Below are 13,936 nucleotides of genomic sequence, written 5' to 3' on the forward strand. Positions count from 1 at the left end.
TAATAATAGTGTTGTGCTCTTCCTCACTCTCTTTTCCCTCAGTGAGGTTCAGGACTTAAAGCCATCTTGTGAAGAGGTCAAATGTCATTTACTTTCTGTTACTATGGCCATGGGCTGAAGTACCATTAGCCAAAGCTCTTCTCTCCGTGTTATCAAAAGTTGCCCTTCAATAGTCATACTAAACATAAATGATTCAAGATTAAATATGTTCTGCATGGAGAAGGTTGGAAGTGCTTAGATGTTCAATATTAGTCGCTTTATGCATGTGATACTCGTAACCACAATTCAACAATTCAATTTTTGTACAAACTAAAATCTAAACTGCACTAAATATTATGTGACATTCTCTTACAGTGAGACATTTTGATAATAACAGGAATAAACAGTCAAAATGTGGAAAATATAGCCTTCCTGCAACCTACAGTAACATGTCTGTTCTATTCCTCTGGCTCTGGGAGAAACAAGTTTGACCAATAGTCCTGCAGACTACACTTCAAAGAAGAGAGCCGGTGCTAGATTGGATCCAAAGGAGGGACACTCCTCTTGTGATTGGTTATTATGTTGTGGGAAGATTAAGGTTCAGGTTCAAATTTAAAAATCAGGAATAGTTAGGGACTAGTTAATTCTTAGTAAAACAATGAATCACAGCAACATAAATTTGGGAGCATGTGATCCAATCTAACACGATTTTAAAAAGTTGCCCTGATTCCCAGTTGTTAACAGGAAGCAAACAGAGGCCTCATGCAGCTGGGTCCAATTTAATACCATCCAGCCAACCCACATCCTTCTGATAAGGAAATTTGTAACAATATATAGACGTCATCAAAACTGTGTCACTTCTTAGGTTCATATTAGTATAGCTTCTGCGACGGAGGATCCTATTTAACTTTCCATTGGCGTTGTTCCATGGGAGTCTGCGATGTCATCTCGACTCTGATCTAACAAGCTTATTCCACCAGTCAAATGCTGCTCTCATCTAGAAAACATGAGCTGCTGTGATGAATATTATTATAATGAAAAGCTAACATAGACAGTGGAGCAAAATAAAAACACATTTATCCACCTCTGTCTCTACTCACTGTTTTTTGTTGTTGTTGTTGTTGTTATTCCCTAGTAAAGGTTGATATTATTGCAGCTCTCTGTGACTTGTCCAATGAGCAGATGGCATGTGGTGTAAGGTTATTGTTAAAATAACAAAAGGGTTATCAAGCCAATGGCTGATGTGAAGAAAATGATGCAGGGATAAAAGGAGGCTTGCCCTGTGATTTTGAAAATCAAAAGGAGCATGTGTTTAGGCTACGTGGAATATAAAATAGATCTAGGCCTATAATTCATTATTCGTCTCCTGAGTTTTTATTTTGCCATGAGTTAGAAGAGTCACTGCTTGGCATGGTTAGTTTTTTGGTTCCCAAAGTACTGCCCAGAGTTATGACATGGATGTTAGGCTTGCTGGAAAACCTTTGGGAAAGATCATCATGGACACTTAAATCTCTCCTACCAGGTACTGACTCTTCTTAATGGTGGTTTTCAGTCTGTCAGAAAAAAAAAATGGAGGTTCATTGTAGTAAAACAAACCCATTTCTAGCTCATGTATTTCCTATTATTCTCTCCTTCGCTGCAAACATGTTAACTTAACTTCTTGACTTTCTTCAGTCTCCCGTTTCTTCCTCTCCTCTCGCCATTGTTCCTTACATTTCTCTCATTTTTTATTATAAGCTTCCTGAGTATGGATATTTAGGCCTACTGGAGGCAATTGTAGTTTATGCTTTTTTCCCCTCATTTATAGTGGATTAAAATTGAAATCCTGTCTTCTAAAGTATATAAGCTGCTGCCTATTGTCAGTTTTCTGCTCATTCTGCTAATCCCTGGTTGACAGCTCCTGCTTTGCAAAGACCTTATGCATGCCTCTCTCTCTCTCTCACTCTCTCTCCCTTGCTGTCTCTCACTAGCACAAAATCATCCCACTCCATGTGGTTTTTCTCACAAATTGCTGCTAATTTTCATACAGAACACCAACCAAAAATCTGGAATGGTAAAAATACGCATAAAGCCTTGAGTATATTACTTATATTGAAATTCATATGTGCACATTTTTTCTCTTATTTTCTAACATGGACCTTCCTTTGATATTGTTAACATACAGTACGTCTTTACTTGGCACTATAAAATTCACTCATGAATCAAGCATAAATGGAGGAATTATAAGAACAGGGGTAAAAATTACCCTGATTTTGCTGACTAATTATTGCAAGAATGGCATACTCTCTCTGCCATTCTGTCTCATGAAAAATGGATGAAACCAAGGTCATGTTCGGGGAGGGAGCTCACTGTCTACTCCATGATGGCAGAGACTGGAGGGAGATTTCACTGCAATTTAAACCACGCCTGATAGAAAACGTTAACCTTGACCCGAGCTTCGCATCATCTAATCATGCCTGACTGGTCTTTCGGGCTGACTCACCCATCAGTTCCTTCGCACAGTCATGTGTGACCAAACACACACACACACACACACACACACACACACACACACACACACACACACACACACACACACACACACACACACACACACACACACACACACAGACACATAATCAAACACTTGTGCGTGTGTGTGTGTGTGTGTACACTCATGTAAAGCGAGTGTGCATAAAGAGAGATGCCTTCACACTTTAGACAAACTGAGCCTGTTAAAAACAAGAACAAACACAGTGGTATTGGAGTGTTATTATGGGCGAGTGCAAAATAAAAAAAAATAATAATAATAAAAATAAAACCAATACAAATGTTTAATTTAGCTTTGAGTCTCTAATGTTTCTTTACCCTTTGTGTTACTTCGTCACATTCTGAATAACAATATTAAAAGCAGCAACTATTTGTTCTGTGTAATGTAGATAGTCTACAATGTGTTTAATACACAGATTTAAATGAAGGCCATTTAAGTTCTGTGCAGACCTGCAGCTTATTTTTGATTAAACATAACTTTCCTGAAAAAACGTTTTTTTTTGTTTGTTTTTTTTTTAAATGCAATGACTTGTTTCATTCAGGAATTGAGGTTGTTCAAAGACAAAGACAATTGAGTCACTAGCTAAAGTGAAGAAGGAAATGGAGAACTATCACAGCAATTTGGAGCCTTATGAACACTAAAATTGTTTTGCGACACCATACCTGCAGAGCTCTGGCAAAAACACACACTTTACCTTTGTCAAGGCATTTCATATAATAAAACGTGATCACATGCTCAGCATTATTTTCATAAGGCAGATATTAAGTGACATGGTGACACGCTGCCTATGTAGAAATCTGACATGTACCCATAAAGCTATACATCTCAGAAGAGCCCACACACGAAATCAAGCGACTCTGGGCTGTCATTTCTGTTTGGGGTCCAGCAACAGTAAAAATATATTCAGATCAATTGCACAGATGAACTACAATATGTGTTTTAAGGTGGCCAGTAGGTCTCAAAATCACAGGTCCTTGCTCAATTGTGCAGGCCATGTTTCTTGTTCTCACAATGAAATATCAGAGCACTATTGTGCACAGTCACTGGCTTAATCAAAAGGATTTGGGTTCAGAAAGGCCAGCCTTGTAATTTTGTCAGACTAAACAACTTCATTTTTTTTCTAAATGCTAAACCAATGCACAAAGTGGAAAACTGCAGGGGCGTATGTATTTATGCTTTGGCTCATGGAGGTGCTCATATGGGTGAGGTTTTAAGGTAATCTTGACCAAACAAAGCTACAACAAACAGTGGTTAAAACAGCTCTGTGGGAGAGATTTTATTTTGTCCTAAGTGGTGTTTTTTTATATTTTATTTCAATTTATTCTGCTAAAGCTGTTCATGACCAGGCTTTTGGTGAAAAACCTGTAACTCGTGCTTTTATACAGTTGGGGAAACTGAGTGTGACATTACGGAGAAGTTCCCTGAACACATTAAAACCAGATCCAAATACAAAATGTGTCTCTCTTTTCAATATGCAGTACATTAAACAGCCCAGTGACTCATATGGGGCAGTTTTGCATGTGATAATAAATGTTGTAAGGGGAAATCAGTCGAGCATTCAATGGTGAATGAATCCTTGGGAGATTGAAAGTCGGGAGACCAAATGCTTTGGCTTGGGAGACTTGTACAACAGACTTGGATCTGACCACTTGCCACAGGGTGTAGTGTTTTGTAAACACCACCAACAGGGAACCATGACCTTTCACCATTTTTGTTGTTGTTGTTTTTGTTGTGTTTTGTTTTTTCTTCTCTGTTTTACACATCCCAGCCTCTAATACAGTGGATGACACCAGGCATTGACCCTGAGTCCATTTCTCTAATATTTATGAGTGCAGATAAAGACATGTGCATTAATAAAACACTTTCCTGAATTATAAATGCATTATGATAATGAAGTAAGGATTTGCAATAAAACAACACAATGCACAAAATAACATCACGGGAGAGGGAAAATAAGGAGTCAAATACAAATGGAATATTTGCATAAATATTTTAGCAGTTGCTTTTATTTAATGTAGTTATTAACTACTATAATTAAGTTATTTGCAAGAGCCATTGACATTATTACAGATGCTGATTTTAAAGGGGATAGCAGCTACTGTATGTAATAATTGAGACATTAACAGAGATGAAAGCACAAGGTGAACACTAGGAAAGTTTATCTTATTGAATGAATTCAAATCAATTAAACATATCATTTCATAAAGGTTCAAAGTCATTGCTTTTTAGTCACTTTTAAGATTCCTGGCTTCTCACAGTCTTACTAAATGGAGTATAATTTAGTAAGACTCTGCCAAGTGGCAACGTAAAAAGAAAATATCCTCTTGCTTTTGTTGCAGGCTTTGCTGGCTCTCAAAGATGCTGGCTCCAAGTAGTGCCTAGAATGGGATTATCTTAAATACTTGCATTATTGATTTACTCATCCCCTCCATTAGCACTTAAGTGAAATAGAGGGATTCATACAGTAAGTATAGTAAGTTTAATTGGAGAGAAATATGTGGGAGTGATGCTATAGTTCACTGCACAAAATAATGCCCAGTTTCCACACTTTGGCAGACTGCAGTCTTCAATCAAAACACAACCTACATGATGTAAATGTAACAACTTAACCAGAATATGTATGCATGGTGCAAGTTATAAATTATTTAACATTTACACGCTCTCTACAATCGTCTTGTGTCAACTTGTCTAACACTAACATTAATACACAAAGCACAGAGCCCTGTATTATAGATAAGCATTTTTATATAATCACTCTCAGAAGAGATTTATTGTGCCATTGATCTTTGTTCATTGTCATCGTCTTTGTTTTTAGGTTTACCGTACTGCAGCTGCTCTCATTGGAGATTTACAGTTTAATGCAGACGTTTATCAGAATGAAAAGTGACACATCAAAAGTCATCATCCTGCCTTGTTACTAAATAATGTAATGTGGTGCCAGAAACACAAAACTTTCTTCTTGTAAAGGCAGATTTGTAGTAGAGTTCAACAAATTAGAGATACAGCCAATATCTGCCTTATGATTCCAACCACTTTTCACTGACATAGTTATATTTCCTGGAGTTTGTTTACCTGGAAGTATTAAACAGTAATCATATACCTGGCATATTTATGTGATATATTATTTAAAGACTGAAATTTCCATAAAATATTTTGCCTAGTTTCAACTCAACAGCATTCTTTATAAACTGTAGATCACTTTTAAATATGGCAGTGTGTAATGGAACAAGAAGGAGCAGCCATGGTTTACTGGTAGATGCAGTGCTGCAGGCAACAGGCTGGACACCTCCAACTCCCCAGCAAGGTACCCAACTTTACTGTGTCTGTTGTGTAGAAAACGATCTGCACTATGCACAGCATGAAATCACAATTTGTCATGGCATGATGGAAAAATCATTGACAGACCTCTTTATTAAGACAACGTGTGTTTGTTTTGTTGCACTTTATATAAACACACAAGATGATAAGATGACAAATACTGGTAGGCCTATTAATTAAAAATGAATAATCAAGTAACAATAAAAGACAATAAAGCAGTGTTAACTCACAGCAGAAAAACGTTAACTGTAAATCAATAAAATATGATTGCAATTTAATTAAAAATAACATTAACAAAATTATATTCTGCCTCTTATCTTGGTCCAGTCACAGACTGACAGGCTAAGCAAACTCATTCTCCCCAGACACATTTTTCAGGTCTTTCTGGTAGATCCCCAGGCATTTACAGGTCATTTGTATGATCTATGGAATATGTAACCCTTCCAGCACATTCTTGGTTTATTACGAGCTGGCTGTGTTCAGGTTTTCGTATAATTTTATTATCGTACTTTTAAGCTTTTCACTTACTGTTTTTTTTACTTATTGTGCTGTACAGTTGAACCCCTTTAAACAATTATAGTTTACAAGACAGTTTAATTATATACCTAAGTAACTGTAAATTCGGAGGGGAAAATGATAGGTAGACTTCCAAGGAAGATTTGGCTAAACTACAGGATCTAGGCTCATGATATCATCTTAATACCCGAGAGACAAAATGGTACTCACAATTCAAATCCATCATGACTACCAGAGCAAATCTTCCTGCCAATATTCTGCCTGTCCTTTTATGCTTTGTGATTTAATCTCTCAGCTCATTAACTTTGCTAAAATGTTGGTATAACTCAGGTCATTTCAACCAGTCCCCAGCGTGTCCCCTATGCCACTTGATCTGTGTGTCACTGATAGGCCTCCCCACTGCTCATCAGGTTGGAAAACAGCATGTGTCTGCAACTTTTTGGCAAAGCGTGAAGGCTGCAAGCAAGAGCAAGTACCTATAGCAGTTTCAGTCACCTGACTTACACCGCTCATTTGACAGCGTGTAGGGTGAGCTCAACAACATTGTCCTCTTGTTTTAGAGGACACAGAATAAGTGCCTGGAAAGAATGCCTGTCAACATTGTCTAGACATTAAAAAAGAAGAAAAAAAAAAAAAGGTGATGTAACACGTAATTGGACGAGATGCCTCTCGGCTTCAACAGTGAAAATGAGGATTCAGAATGTTACCCATAAGGCAAGGAGAGACACTTTTGTACAAAGAAAACCAACCTTTTACTAAAAGGCTGCAGAATGGTTTGCAGGCTTCGTGCCATTTGTGCAAAAGTATTACAGGACATTAGTTTGACCAGGCAAAGAGACTAAATGTAACTCTTGAGTTAGAGGGTTATAAAAAGAGCTGCAGGAGAACAATAGCAACATAGCAGCTATAATTCTGATTAGTCTGTGTCCAGGAAGCCATGTCCTACCTTGAGAGGATGTTTATTTTTATCAGGGTAACCCGATTAGTGCAAACCGTGTCTCAGATGCTTCCAAAGGCCAATTTGCAGGCATCTTTCACATGTTGCTTCAATCAGGTCTTCCCAAGGTTGTTCTGCCAATTTCACATCGTTTCATGCCAAACAGAGAAATGGATTTAATTTCAATCTTTTGCTCTACTTCTTTGATGATAGCAACTCCATCATCTCTTGTCAAATCCCTGCTCAGCTCAACTTCACTTAGTATTGAGAAAAGGCTTGTTTTTATATTTAAAAAAATAATGTACGAAATATTCATTATTATAATATGCTGTACATAATCAACTATTGCTATAACCAACTCTGCAACAAGCTGCTATGCTTTCATCAGAGCCCCAGGTCTTTAAGGACAATCTTAATGGTTAAAATACTTACATGTATTTTTTTTCAAAACAATAATCTTTGAAAACATCTTGTTATGAACAGTTTTGTGTTGTAGGCTTCTGTCATGCTCTTCAGTCCAAACCCTAACAGTCTTATAAGAATACCATCCACCGTAATGATTAGGTGCATTGATTTTCCTGTAATTGCTATGCTTTCACTCTTTTACGGGACTGAAAAGTGGGAGAGCCATAGTTATTAAAAGGAATAATGGATAATTGCTATTTACAAAGCTCTGTTGGTAAAATAAAGAGTAATTAGGTTGGAGAGAAAGATGAGCTACTGCATCTGGCCACAAACACAAAGCTCTATGAGTGTATTAGTTGCCAAGAACGTCCTCAGATCTATGAGCAATATTACCTGAGTGCATTAATTACAGAGTGAAGCAATTCAACTTCCCCAGGTTGCCTGGGAGGAGGACACAGGCCAGTCTATTTTGTGGCAGCAACATGAAATATATGTACAAAATAAACAGTACATCTTTGAAGATTATGTAAACATTTACTATGTCAATCATGTGCCAAACACCTTGCTCTAATCTCTGTTTTACCAAAGTGGAGCAAACCATAAATACTGCTAATCTCAACAAGTCTACCTTGAATGAGTTCTGGAAAATGTAATTATTAATTAATCAAAATTCTTCTAAAACATGATTTAAACCCCACACTGAGCAGCTGGTGTAAAATTGAACTACCACTGTCCACTGACCGATGCTTTCATTGCTGCTTCTCACTCAAGGATCTTTTATCTGCACTACGGTTTTTGTAGTTTATTCTTGCTAGTTCAGTGTGAAATTAATTTGTGAATGTGTTCACATACCTGAAATTGACAAGGTAAGACTGAATAATGAATTTATGGTATTACTGATTTTGCCTTTTATATATACAGAAGAACTAATTTTACTTGTTTGTCAATGAAAGCTATGGTTTTACTAACATAAAATGTTGTGCTGGATGAAGTATTCACTGCATACACATACAATGAGAGTTGTTGATGAGTGAAATATAATTAAAAAAACATATTTTCTGCTTATTAAAAAACACTTGATGTTTGAACTGCACATTGTACCAAAAATTGGTCATTTGTCACCCGTGAGTAAAAGTGAATGTGGCAGTCAAAATAATGTGTCACTAGATGTTTTGTGTAATGCATTTGACTGGCATCAGATTTGTTGGTGATCCATTTATTGTCTAATGGTCTGTGGTAAAAGTGTCTGTCAACAAGGCAGAAAGTACTGAACGCAGCTTGGTTCAGATTGTGATGTGCATGCTGTCACTCAGCAGGAGCACCATTCAACCTAATTAAAAGTGCATCTATGAATGTTTAGTTAGATTCTGTTTGATTGAATTCGACAGTAAATCAGGAATTCATTAATAATTTAATGAAAGCTTTTTGTAGCCTTCATAAAACATGGACATTTAATTTAAAAAAGAAATGAAAACAAATATGAAAACAGTCGTTTTTGATAGGCACTTTGATACTTGTAATATGACAAAAATGTTTACTTTACTAATTAATGACCATTTTGGCATGTCACACTTTCACAAAAAGGTGAAGTAGCTGTGATAATGATTATATGGGTGTTTATTCTGGTCTGAAGTACACTCTTAAAAGTGTATTAATCTCACTCTAGAAGCATATGTCAGACACAGCTGTCAGGTTGTTTTTTTCAAGTATGGCATGCTATATATATTTGTTTTTTGAGCTGCACAGTCCACAGTTGTCACTTTCAGTCAACTAATTCGTTCTGATGACACAGTAATGATGATGTGTCCAGCACATCAGTGAAAAACAGACAGCAACAGGCTCAAAACTAATAATCATAATAAGTTGTTTTCAGTAGTCATTGCTTTCAAATTTCAAAGTTACTTATCTGTCAAAGGTAAAAAAAAAAAAAAAAAAAGAAGCTCACAGCGAGTGTGACACAAGTCTACAGTAAATATATACAACAACTCAGAACATTGTGACAAAAGAAAGTTTCATTATGAAACAATTGACAGAGTAGCTAGTGTGTGTGTATATGACTACAGACAAACAACTTAGGCTTCAGCAGGTAGTTAAACAAGTCAAGTAGGGATGGCTCAAAATTGAAGGCAATTAGTAGACTGGGTTGGGATATTGTGAAAATCTTTAAGATGTGTAAATGCAGGAGTCAATTTGTTTCACCAGAAGAGATCAGCTACATTTGTGTGCCACTCTTCCTATGATGTTGACAACTACTTAACAGCAGTGGATGAACATTTCAATGCATGCTGTAAAAGCATTTAATTTTCAATCATTTGTATCTGCCTGAGTTTTAATATTTGTCTCATGATTTCCAACATTATTGTTAACAATGTCAGGATTGGCTGGGGTAACGCACACTTAAAAGGCTCTATTTTCGTACCCGGCATATGGCAAATCCAGGCGCATTGGAATGTGGTGTGATGCAAGTGGCTCTTGTCTGCGCTTATGCCAATTTGTAATTTGTTTATGTTTTCATAGACCAAGGTGAACCCACAGTGCCGAGATGGGTGGAACCGCACAACAGCCTTTGTGTCGTTGAAGATGCGCTGGTGCAGTGCAGTTTTGATGTCAATTTTGAGGTGAAGTTGCGGCTGTGCCTCTGACAGCTCAGACCAGGTGTAAGTCCTGCGCAGTAGATGCTAGCTATTTTTGTGACTTCAGAGGGCAAGAGCACACATGAACACTCCTATCCAAAATCCCAGAGAAAGGTTTGGTGGATGTCAAGCGTATCCAATCCTACTTGCACAAATAATTAAAACAAGTTTTTTTGGAATGCAACCTTCTGATTCAATTAATCATATAACAAAATATTTAGCTGTCTCTAGTGGGACTTTCAGCCTCAAGGTTTTCATCCAAGTGCCGATTAATGCGTATAGGTCATGTATGCTTAAACACACGTCATTATAGGGATTATATGTGCAAATACTGATAGCAGATTGAGCATGAAATACAGCTTGATATGGATGTTTTCTCTTCACAACAGATCATTTACCCCAGATTTTGATTTGACTCTTACTGCTTGAATTGTTTTTTTGTACTCCATGAATATTTTATGTCTTGGAGACAATGTAAACAGTGACAATTATATATTCACATTTTTGCAGTCACATTGTCAAGAATATATTAAAGTATAAGAATAGTCACATCAATTATCATACTCATTTTTAAAATTGCAATTTCAGAAACAAAGCAAATTGTAGTCTGAAATAAACTACTAATTTGATCAAACATACTGTAGAGCACTGAACATACATAAAGTGCATCTGGAAAGTATTCACAGTGCTTCACTTTTTCTACATTTTGTTATGGTGCAGCCTTATTCCAAAATGGATTAAATTCATTTTTTTCCTCAAAATTCTACACACAATACACCATAATGATAATATGAAAAAAGTTGTTTTGACATTTTTGCAGATCTATTAAAAAAAAAAAAAAATAAAAAAATCACATGTACATAAGTATTCACAGCCTTTGCCATGACACTCAAAATTGAGCTTAGGTGCATCCTGTTCCCACTGATCATCCTTGAGATGTTTCTACAACTTGATTGGAGTCCACCTGTGGTAAATTCAGTTGATTGGACATGATTTAGAAAGACACACACCTGTCTATATAAGGTCCCACAGTTGACAACGCATGTCAGAGCACAAACCAAGCCATGAAGTCCAAGGAATTATCTGTAGACCTCCGAGACAGGATTGTGTCGAGGCACAGATCTGGGAAAGGGTACAGACACATTTCTGCAGCATTGAAGGTCCCAATGAGCACAGTGGCATCCATCATCCATAAATGGAGGAAGTTTGGAACCACCAGGACTCTTCCTAGAGTTGACCGCCCGGCCAAATGGAGCGATCGGGGGAGAAGGGCCTTAGTTAGGGAGGTGACCAAGAACCCGATGGTCACTCTGACAGAGCTCCAACGTTGCTCTGTGAAGAGAGGAGAACCTTCCAGAAGGACAACCATCTCTGCAGCACTCCATCAAGCAGGCCTGTATGGTAGAGTGGCCAGACGGAAGCCACTCCTCAGTAAAAGGCACATGACAGCCCACCTAGAGTTTACCAAAAGGCACCTGAAGGACTGTCAGACCATGAGAAACTAAATTCTCTGGTCTGATGAAACAAAGATTGAACTCTTTGGCCTGAATGCCAAGTGTCATGTCTGGAGGAAACCAGGCAGCGCTCATCACCTGGCCAATACCATCTCTACGGTGAAGCATGGTGGTGGCAGCATCATGCTGTGGGGATGTTTTTCAGCGGCAGGAACTGGGAGACTAGTCAGGATGGAGGGAAAGATGAATGCAGCAATGTAAAGGGACATCCTTGATGAAAACCTGCTCCAGAGCGCTCTGGACCTCAGACTGGGGCGAAGGTTCATCTTCCAACAGGACAACGACCCAAAGCACACAGCCAAGATAACAAAGGAGTGGATCGGGACAACTCTGTGAATGTCCTTGAGTGGCCCAGCCAGAGCCCAGACTTGAACACAATTGAACATCTCTGGAGAGATCTGAAAATGGCTGTGCACCAACGCTCCCCATCCAATCTGATGGAGCTTGAGAGGTCCAACAAAGAAGAATGGGAGAAACTACCCAAAAATAGGTGTTGTAGCATCATACTCAAAAAGACTTGAGGCTGTAATTGCTGCCAAAGGTGCTTCAATAAAGTATTACGCAAAGGCTGTGAATACTTATGTACGTGTTATATTTTCATTCTTTATTTTTAATAGATTTGCACAAATTTGAAACAAACTTTTTCCACCGTCATTATGGGGTATTGTGTGTAGAATTTTGAGGAAAAAATGAATTTCATCAATTTTGGAATAAGACTGTAGCATAACAAAATGTGGAAAAAGTGAAGCGCTGTGAATACTTTCCGGATGCACTGTAAAAATGTGTCAATGTTAAAATGTACCTCCTTAAAAATTTACAGTTATTAGAGCAAAAATTTGGACTTATGTTTTTAAATCTGGTCACATTTTTCCTGTTTCAAGAAAAGTGCAATCGTGATGTGAAGTTTTTTTATATATTTATTTTTTGAGTGTTAGTATATTAAGTGTTGGCAGACATTAAAGTTTAAGAGGCAAACTGCATGATGAGTGTTCAGGTCTCCCTACATAAATTCATCCAAGAGTCAATATTCTCCGGCAAGTGTTTTTGTCTTTGAGAGTCCCCTGTTCTTGAATGCTATATTCATCTTTCCATGAGAAGCAATTGTATGCTTTCCCCAGCACAATTACCAAACCATGACAGCCCATTTCAGCTTTGTCGAAGTCCTCACTTACCATTCCAAATATATCCATTACCATGCAGATTGGTCCATTATCCTCTACAATAGGACACTTATTTTCAAGTGAGATGTTGCGATTTTCTGTATCAAAATGGGTGGCTTTAAAATGTTTGGTCAAGAATCTCTTTGTTGTGTCTAACCAAACAATTTTTCCCCACTCTATCTCAATTAATAAATAACACTCTTTCCCAATTTTTTTTTTTCTGATTTTAGAGAAAGTTGGTTCAGTAAGAATAATAATGTGACTTTACAGGACCTTGATACTTTATTAAAGTGAGCGTTCACCACCCCCTGCTTTGTCTTTCAAGCTAACACATTGACAAATAGTCATTTCAGCAGCCATAGTGGTGGCTCTCTATGCCACAGTGAATATTAGTGTGCTATTTCAACTCTGGTACCACCTTAAACGATTGGTGTCCCTCCTCTAGGCGTTGTCCCCTGATCCCAGGACTGACAAAGACCTGCCAAACCACAACTACTTCTGATCCCCCGGGCTGACAAGCCAATCCATCTTCACCCGCAGAGTAACTTTACTCCGTTTGTCATCAGCACCCGCCCTCTATCAAGGAGAACTGAAATAGATATGTTAAAACATTCACTGCTTCCTCAGTGATCATGACATTTAGGAACCCATTATTAACATAATTAATTTACAATCATTTTGAAATTGCTATGATTGTTTCAAAATGTATACAAAAGCACTTAACTACGCAAGTGCTAAAACATATTCATCAAACCACGTTTTGTTCCTCGTACAGCAAAGAGGCCATATCAGTGCAATGGCAGCAGAGTATAACTGTAATAATTTAATTCTGTACAGTATATTTAGAGGGCAAACAGTTAGGTCCTGAATGTTCACACACTACCACAGAGCCAATAAGCAGTGTCAGGTTTGCAGCACTAACAGGATTAAGCACCAAGACTTTA

This window comes from Brachyistius frenatus, unplaced genomic scaffold (assembly GCF_029030835.1).
Source record: "Brachyistius frenatus isolate BFR_SWC_R1_liver_20210118 unplaced genomic scaffold, ASM2903083v1 Contig_39, whole genome shotgun sequence".
NCBI classification, from domain to species: domain Eukaryota; kingdom Metazoa; phylum Chordata; class Actinopteri; family Embiotocidae; genus Brachyistius; species Brachyistius frenatus.